Below are 10,062 nucleotides of genomic sequence, written 5' to 3' on the forward strand. Positions count from 1 at the left end.
ACCGCGTCTGCTGCCATATTTTTGACCTCCTAGATTAAATATATCTCCTCTTTTATAATCATCGACATCACGTTGGAATTTTTTCTCTTTAACGTTTTTAATCCTTTCTTGTTCTTTTTCCACCTCTTTTTTCATTCTCTCGTTTAATTCAACAAAATGAACGTTCTCTTTAAATGCATCTAAATTTTGGGTACTAATTTCCATTTCTTTTTCTATATCCTTAAATTGAATACGTTCTTCCCTAGCAAATATCTTCATTACTCGTATGCCATGGCTTTTACACTCAGTTTCCCAGTCTGGCAGCATTCGCAGTGTTTGTAGATGTTCGGCCGGGATTACTTTTTCTCTAATACCTCGAGGGATTATAGCTCTTTCTATATATCTCTCCATACTTATAATCTCCCATTTTTTCCGTATAAATTTTAAAGCAACTTTCTGATGGATTCTAAATAGTCTAACCAGATTTAGTTTGGCCTCATCTGCCAAATTTAAATCTTCATCACTGGAGGTTCTCTGTATCTCTATCTCTGCGTCAAAAATAGGTGCATATGCCATTGTGGGCGTATGTACGTCTAGTGCAGGTAATTAATACCAAAAAGGGATATCAGACCACTGGATACATGAATATAAAATACAGTTAAAGTGGGATATCTACCTCAATTTTAAAGCAGAGTCTCACCTAAAAATAGAGCTAGCAGATTATAGAGTATATAGGGAGCCTCTTAATCAATTAGAAAATATTTATTGCACATACTAATATAACTTACACAGAAAAAACCCCTATAACCCTCCCCTTAAAAACAACCTGGCTACATACATATAGAGCTAAGCCCTGAACTAAAGGAGTGCACTCCTAATGTCTTTTAACAAGAACTGTTATCTTCAGGGCCCTCTTGATAGCTTATAGAGCTCAGTGTTATGCAGGTGGTAGCATGCAGAAGCCTCCAAATAGCATGTAAGCTGTTACAGCACTCCAACAACAAGCAGCAGCGTTAAGCAGGCGGTTTGTGTGCCTCAGTAGCGGTTAGTAAGCATTTTTCTATGCCTTCAATTCACCCCTCTTGGAATGCGTGGCTTTCTCCGCCATACGCTTACCCGACCATACAAGGTAAACATCCGGCTTAACCGGGACTCACGCGTCCGTTTTGTGGCGTAATTGATGGGGCGGGTACTTTCGGTGTGGTCGAAGTGAACCGAGTTCCCAGTCTGCCCGGCACAAGGGCACTCTCGTGCATGCAGAGACGCCGCGATGTAGTTCCTGCGCGGTCGGGGAGCGGGTGGAGGCAGATGATAGAGGCAAGATGGAGGCGGCTAGCACACCGCTGTAGCCCACGTGACGCGTTTCACCCGTATCCGGGTTTCATCAGGCGTGACGTCACAGTCCTTCATTCTCCCTTTTATGCGCATGAGTGGGGGTCTGTGAACGTTGCTAGGTAACATTAAAAACAGGCAGGGTTCTTGTCAGAGTATATGTATGTACATCCAATACACAGAAAAAGAACAGAGTCTCCGGGCACCTTCCGTCCACTCGTTTTTATTGCAGTGTACAAATCGTGCGTCTACATTGCAGCCATACGACTGTTCCTCAAGTGGTGATGTGGTGGAGGTGGGGGGGCACCGAGCACCAGTTGGGGCCTGCGACGGCCGTTTCGCGTCTCAGTGGACGCTTGGTCATGCTATGCTCCAATGTAAGGCGAGATGCGGCTTTCCGGTATATCGCGGGAATATGTCCCGCCCCTTCCGGTTGTCGCACTCGCTATTGGTGGATAAAGATCAAGTGGGACATTCTGGCCAACAGGGGACCGCCTCCTCCGTGTCAGGACTACCATGCCCACAAGGCTGTGCGGCCTAAAGGGCACAGAGGGGCTTGTGCGCTTACGCTGCATTTCATTGGCTACCAAGCAATCTGTATAGCCAATCCCTACCCAAATTACACCGCCTCCAAATCGGCTGCATATATTTTAGCAACACTGTCTAAGCTGTCTGGGCTTCATAAAGGCGGGGGGAAAAAAGTAAAAGACTTTGAAGAAAGCTTCCCCTCTAATCCTCTCTGTCCCGGAGGAGGGTCTCCTTATATGGCATATCCCTAACCATTATGTGATAGTGCAAATGTGATACACCATTTTAAAAGGGATAAAATCCGGGCATTTCAGACCCAGCTGCAGTCAAAACCGCTCTAATGTTACAGTAAATCACCAAATAATTGTAAATATCCTATTGTGTAACTTCAATTTACACCTTTTTAGGACAGCTAGGGGGAGGGGGAAACAAATATTGGATCGAGGGGACACAAGTGGGGCACGTTTGATGTCTATAACCTCCATCACACCACCACCCCAGAACGTTTAAAAAGATATCCTAAATCACATATACAAAAAACTGGCAGAGTCTATGGGGTGCCCTCCCATCATAGATGTATCCATTCACGTCACCCATACTGCCGTATCGAATGCGTATTTATGGATCTAACATACATGCCAATTCTATTTTGTCGTTCAGACCAGCTGGTCCCATTGCTTCCGTACGCAATATAATACATGTTTCTTTCCTAAGGAGCAACTTGTCCCTGTCGCCCCCTCTTCTTGGGGCTTCCACCCTGTCTAATACTGCAAATTTCAGTCCAGAACAACTCCCTCCATGTTCATCCTTCATATGTGATACCAATCTAGTGCAGCTCTTCCCAGCTTTAATTGTACTAGCATGTTCCCCAATTCTTATTTTAATCGGTCTTGTTGTTTGTCCGATATAAAATCTTTTACAGGGGCAAAAAATCACATATACCACATAATCAGTTAAACATGTGTATAACCCTTTCGTATGAAAATCCACTCCTCCCACCGTTATGCATCTTTGTGTAATCATTTTGGGACAATATTTACAAAAACCACACTTAAAGTTCCCTTTAGTAGCGTGTCTATTCAACCATGTTGTACGTCTGGGGGATATAAACTCACTCCGGGTCAGCAAATTGGCCAGTGTGGGTGCTCTCCTAAATGCCACCCGTGGGGGTTGTGCAATTTTACTGGATAGCTCTGGATCTTGTCTGATTATCTCCCAATGATTAAAAATACTCTCCCTTATCTTATCAGCCAAAGGGGTATAATCAAAGGAGAAAACCATCCTCCTATCACTTTCACCCTGCTTAATATTGCCCTGCAACAGTGTTTCTCTGTCCTTCTCAGCAGCCCGACCCCTAGCCCTCACTAACTTCTGTGGGTCATACCCTCTTTTCACAAATCTGTGGGTCAATTCAGTAGCTTGGCTATCGAACGTTGCCTGCAACCGATTGTTCCTTCTCAGGCGAAGATATTGGCCATAAGGGATTGCATCCACTACATGCTTCGGGTGGAAGCTCCCGGCATGAAGGACCGAATTGGTTGCGGTTGGTTTTCGATAACCTTCGCTTATCAATTTATTGTCAACTATTTTCAACCTCAAATCCAAAAAGACCACCTCATCACCTATCATCTCCGAGGTAAATTGCATGTTTATGCTGTTGACATTCAAATATCTCACAAAGCTCAGGAACTCGTTATCAGTACCAGACCACACCACCAGGACGTCGTCCACGTATCTGGACCACTGTCTGATGAGACCTCGGAAAGGGTTCAAATCCGAGTGCACCGCAGACTCCTCCCACGCCCCCAAGAAGAGGTTAGCAAAGGAGCATGCCACTGGGGTCCCCATGTGTCAAAACAAAATGCAAACATTGGCAAATGAATTCAATATACTCATCATCCTTATTGGTGCGTTGCAAATATTTTCTGACGGCCTGCACCCCCAGGTCTTGGGGAATTCTGCTATACAGACTGACCACATCAATCGTGGCCAGCCTGTCTCCTGGGACCCAAGTGGCACGCTCCACATTCTGCAACACCTCCAGAGTATCCCTCAGATAAGAGGGCACCCCTCCAAGTAAGGGGCGCAGGAGATGGTCCAGATACCTGGACAGCCTCTCGGTGAGAGACCCACAGCCAGAGACTATGGGACGTCCCGGCGGTGCGGTCAAAGACTTGTGAATCTTTGGGATATGGTACCACACTGGTCGTCTAGGGTGGCTCGGGATCAGATCTCTTACCAATTTCTTGGAGAGAAATCCCCTCTCCCTCCCTCCCTCCAATAAGACCTTCAACTCACCCTGGAAACGGGGGGTCGGATCACGAGGAAGCGGGCAATAGGTATCTCTATCATTCAATTGCCTTTCGGCTTCCATCTTATACTGTTGAGTCGCCATTATGACCAGATTACCCCCTTTGTCCGCATTCCTTATGACCAACCCCTCATTCCTCCTAAGCCAATCAAGTGCCTTTCTCTCCTGTACACTCAGATTAGGAGTGGCTTGATCATAAATCTGGGCCTTAAGATCTCTCAATACAGCATCAAAGAAATGGTCAATACTGGACCCTGGGGAGACTGGGAAGGGCTGCACCGATTTACAGGCTCTAAAAGTACTGGGATCTCCCAGTTGCAGGTCCCCTGTGTTCGAGACATCAGACCTATCCAGCCGCCCACCTTCCTCCCACAGATCATTTAATATTGCCTCAATTTCCTCATCCGTGGGGTCCCACCGCATTACTGGGTCAAGACTCACACTGCCGGTGTCCATCCCCTGTGTCATTTGAGGAGGCGGGATTTTAACACCCTCACTAGCCTGGTTGATTAATCCCGGGGGAACTCCCGGTTCCTCAACACCTATGGCCTGTGTCATTGGGCATACGTGGGGGTCAGGTGGCTTTGGAACTTGAATCGTTTCCAGCTCCTTGTCCAACTCTCCAAACTTCTGGCAAATAGCCAACTTGCGTGTAGATTTGAATAGATCAACAGTGAATGCTACTATATCAAAGTTCTGTGTTGGGCAGAAATTTAACCCTCGACTAAGGAGGGATATGCATGCTTCTGGAATGGTAACCCCCGAGATGTTTACAACCTGGGGCACCTCGGGTTCCCTATTTCCCTCTACATGGTTGCTTTTCGCTTTTTCTTGGGTTGCTTGGCATCTTTGATTCCCTCCCAATGAACCGTCTTTGACTCATATCTACTTTATCTTGACAAGAGTATATGTATGTAGCCAGGTTGATTTTAAGGGGAGGGTTATAGGGGTTTTTTCTGTGTAAGTTATATTAGTATGTGCAATAAATATTTTCTAATTGATTAAGAGGCTCCCTATATACTCTATAATCTGCTAGCTCTATTTTTAGGTGAGACTCTGCTTTAAAATTGAGGTAGATATCCCACTTTAACTGTATTTTATATATGTAAAAACAACTTGGAACTGGTTGCATGTAATTTACCATTCCATTCTGCAGCCGAAGATGCAATAACTTGCAGGTATAGGTAGAGAGGGTGGGTGAGTGTGTCCTACCTTAGCAGAGGAAAGCCTCTAGATAGAAGATGACTACATATAGTGTGCTAGAAGACACTTATACAGGCACAAGGGGGGAGTTGTAACTGTAGCAGCACCACTATAAGGTTTAATTACTTCAGGACCACAGTGCTAAAGACCAGGCTATTTTTGGTTAAATTGGCCACTGCAGCTTTAAAGAAAACCTGAACTGAAAATTAAGCATACACAATTCATATTTACCTTCCAAGTAGACTTCTCCTCAGTGTCTTTCTCCTTTCCCGCTTCCTGTTTGTTCACTGTGATCAAGGGAATTTTCTGTCCTTCATTTTGAAAATGGCCATTACCCATAACAGCTTTCTGGTCAGCACACAGTTAAACTGTAACATCGCCCACTTGAGCCATAGGGAAACATTGACATCAGTTTTCCTCTCAGCTGCAACTGATATATTACATATCTTACAAAATATTGTCAGAACTGGAAGGGATTGTCAGAAGAAAATGGTGAGCTTCTGAGAGGAACTGATGGCGAGGTAACTATGCAATGTTCATTTGAAGTTACCTCATGTGTTTATTTTAAATATTTTTACTCAGTACAGGTTCTCTGCTGCAGGGCCGCACAACACGGCACACTAGTGATCTCCTCTCCCCCCCCCCCCCCCCAACAGAGCTCTCTGTTGGTGGTGTTTGATCCCCCTCCCCATGTTTATTTATTTTTTAAATAAATTTTTGTTTTATAGATTTTTATTTATTACTTTATTTTTGTAAAACCCTCTCTCTCCAGCCAATCAGCTCTCATAGGCTTCAGTCTATGAGAGCTGATCGCTCTCTTGTCCTCCAGGGGGGACAGCCGTATCACACAGCTGTCCCCAATACAGCGCTGCTGCAGATCGCAAAGGTGTACTCAGTAAAAAAAAAAAGTCTAACAGTCTCCCAAGCGGCAATAGAATGAAGGTGGGGCGGAGCTTTGTGCCCCCCCCCCCCCCCCCCCCCTAAGCAGGAGATGCATGTGCAGCCTGTGCATGATCTGCAGTAGCTGGCCCCAGGACTTTACGCAAATTGGAGTTCAGCCTTCCTGTGGCTTTCGCCGATCTTTTAGTTAAATACCTGAACAAACCCAAGCATCCATAATATACAACAAGGGTCAGGAACCTTTTTGTCAGAGAGCCATAAGCACCACATATTTTAAAATGTTAATACAGTGAGAGCATTACAATAGGTTTCAAACTGGGACAGTAGGGCTCACATCCCTGTTACTATGGCGATTTGTATATGGTTGATCCACCAGGCAGCGGAAGTGTCAGACATGTCTTCAGCTTCTCTTGGGTTTCAGCAACATCAGAAATTTTCCCAAGAGCCAGACAGGAGAAATACTGACTAAGCTTGTAAAATTTCCTAGCTGACTTATAGGTTGATTCACTTTGTAGGACGAGATTCCCGCACTTTGGCCGAATAGGCTGCCTGACCTGTCAAGTGCAGATATCTCATTCTACAAAGTCACTGGACCAGAAAGGGTCCAGAGTGTAACAATTGGAGCAGCCGTTAGTTTTGGCGTAGTGCGAGTAAGTTAGTAGTTCATGCTACAGCAGTATCGTGCACAGGGCCGGATTTGTACTCATTACCCCCAAAGGCCACTGTCAGTTTCTTAGGCAGTGCAACCACCCTGGGTGCAGACCGGCAAGTAGAAGAGAGGGGGTGCAGGCATAAGGACTTAACAGCTAGGGAGCTGGAGACTTGCAGTACAGCCAAAGGGAAGAAAGATTACCAGCATGATCACCTTCCTTGACTCCTCCTGGGCTGGACTCCTCCTGGGCTGCCTTCATCCGATGTTAATATCACCACCATGTGATGACATCTGTAGCGGTACTGCAGGTTGTCAGTGTGTGGCGCCCATGGAGAAATCTGCTTTCCAGGCTCTCTTCCCCTGTGTTCTCCTGGTTCCTGCTTCCTCTTGGAAGAGTGGCTGGTCACCAGTAAGTATGCAGATCTACTTGTGACCTGTAGCTATCTGATAGCCCCTAAAGAGTACGGGTTTGCAAGTAAATGGGGGGTGTAGAGAATTTACACCCTCGCCCTTGGTGAAATTTGGCCTAGAAACTGCCCTGCCAGTCAGCCCCACCTCCCCTCCTACAGTATAGGAAGCCAGATTACCCCCTTCCCTCTAGTATAGTTAACCTTAAGACCCACCCCAGTATCGGTAGCCAGATGACCCCTCTCCCTCCAGTATAAGTAGCCAGATGACTCCCTTTATCCTTCCTTATCCCACTCCCCAGAGATGAATGCAGATCATCATACACACCTTGTTTAAAGGAGAACTGTAGTGAGAGGTATATGGAGGCTGCCATATGTATTTCCTTTTAAGCAATACCAGTTGCCTGGCTACCCTGCTGTTCATTTGCCTCTAATACTTTTAGCCATAGACCCTGAACAAGCATGCAGCAGATCAGGTGTTTGACATTTTTGACAGATCTGACAAGAAAAGCTGCATGCTAATTTCTGGTGTGATTCACACTACTGCAGGCAAATAGCTCAGCAGGGCTGCCAGGCAACTGGTATTACTTAAAAGGAAAGCAATATGGCAGCCTCCATATACCTCTCACTACAGTTCTCCTTTAACAGACATTCATCTGCAGATCAGATCCACCAGGATGGATTTTCAGATCTGCAGATGAATGTCTGTTAAACAAGGTGTGTATGATGATCTGCAGATCTCAGACTATGAAAGCAATTTGCAGGAGCGGATCTTTGGCAGGAACAGATCTTTTGCAGATACTGATCTTTTGAATGTTTACAGCATCTGTGTGTGCAGCATCTTGCAAAGATTTCTGTCTGATGGGGAGTGCAGCTCCATAGAATAGACTGTGTAGAGAATGGCTCTCATACTACATGGAAGGGGGTAAAATTGGTCTAATCTTTCATTTTCAAAAGACTATGGTCTGATGTGTGTATGACTGAGTGATTTTTTTTCTTGTAAATGTGTCGAATGTGTGTAATTTTTATTGATTAGGTGAAAAAAAAAGTTATTGAAGAGAAGTTTTATGAATAGAGCCCAATATGTCTGCTTCCATGAAAGCAGGAAGTAGACAAACTGCAGATAAATTGCAGGATTTGTATCAGCTTTAACAAAAAAATGTTTTTCTTTAAAAAAGGGTTCATATGCGGTTCCTTATCTTTTAGAATAGAGGAGTTCAGGTCTGTGTTAAAGCCATTAACAATACAATCCACTGGACAATCAATCATCCAATTCGATAGTGAGCCTGAATGATAATTTCTGTTCAACCATAACCAACTGAAGGAAAATTGCTAACCAGTCCAATCAGATTGATGGAATCGATCCAAAAAGGATAGATTCTATCATTTTGATAGCATAGTTTATCAGTTTTCATGGGGGGCCCAATCGTTCATAACCAAATCTAACAATCGTCTGGGAATTGTAACGTTAATGGGCACCTCAAGAAGGAAACTAACCTCACCCACTGAACCTGGACAAACGGACAGTGAAAAGGTGAAGTTGGTAAAGGGTGCATACAGAAAGTGGTTTAAAAGGGCGCTGCACACAGAGCACACAGCTAGGGGGTTTTCAGCTCCCGGGACAAAGACAGTTTTTGCAACCACCTCTGGACAAAATGGGCGTGGCCATACATCAAAATGTGGTCATGGTGGAGTCAAACGTTCTTTAGATAGCTATATGTGCCCCCCTCACCCCATTCAGATAGCCAGTGCCCCCCTTTAAATAGTCAAAATGTGTGCCCCTTTAGTTAGCCAGATGTGCCCCCTTATTTTGCTGCTGTTAATGCTTCTACAGAGGGAGGGATAGAAGTGGGGGTACTTCAGGCAGCCAGCGAGCCGCCTCTCATGCACATGGGGGTGCAGCGGCCGTGCTGAGCACCCTCACAGTGCTGCGCCCAGAGACGTATGGGGACAGTGAGGGGAACAGGAAGGCTCATTAGGACCCAGAGCCTTCCGTCTCTTTAGGTAAGTATCTGCTTGGTTTTTACCCTATATTTAGAGAGAATCTGAAGTGAATTAACCACTTGCCGACCGCACGCTTATACCGTGCGTCGGCAAAGTGGCAGCTGCAGGACCAGCGACGCAGTATTGCGTCGCCAGCTGCAGCCTAATTAATCAGGAAGCAGCCGCTCGTATGAGCGGCTGCTTCCTGTCAATTCACGGCGGGGGGCTCCGTGAATAGCCTGCGGGCCGCCGATGGCGGCTCGCAGGCTAAATGTAAACACAAGCGGAAATAATCCGCTTTGTTTACATTTGTACGGCGCTGCTGCGCAGCAGCGCCGTAAGGCAGATCGGCGATCCCCGGCCAATCAGCGGCCGGGGATCGCCGCCATGTGACAGGGGACGTCCTGTGCAGCCCAGATCTCCCGGGGGTGGCAGGTAGGAGAGGGAGGGGGAGGATTTCACCGCGGAGGGGGGCTTTGAGGTGCCCCCCCCCTCGCAAAATGCCAGCCAGGAGGAGCGATCAGACCCCCCCTGCACATCATCCCCCTAGTGGGGAAAAAAGGGGGGCGATCTGATCGCTCTGAGTGCCCTTTGATCTGTGCTGGGGGCTGCAGAGCCCACCCAGCACAGATCACCTAAAACAGCGCTGGTCCTTAAGGGGGGGTAAAGGGTGGGTCCTCAAGTGGTTAAAAAACACTTTGTTTTGGAGTTTTGATTGGATGGAATATTACCTACCTTCACCTAATATTGTGTGTTACCTTCAGGGC

This window comes from Hyperolius riggenbachi, chromosome 10 (assembly GCF_040937935.1).
Source record: "Hyperolius riggenbachi isolate aHypRig1 chromosome 10, aHypRig1.pri, whole genome shotgun sequence".
NCBI classification, from domain to species: domain Eukaryota; kingdom Metazoa; phylum Chordata; class Amphibia; order Anura; family Hyperoliidae; genus Hyperolius; species Hyperolius riggenbachi.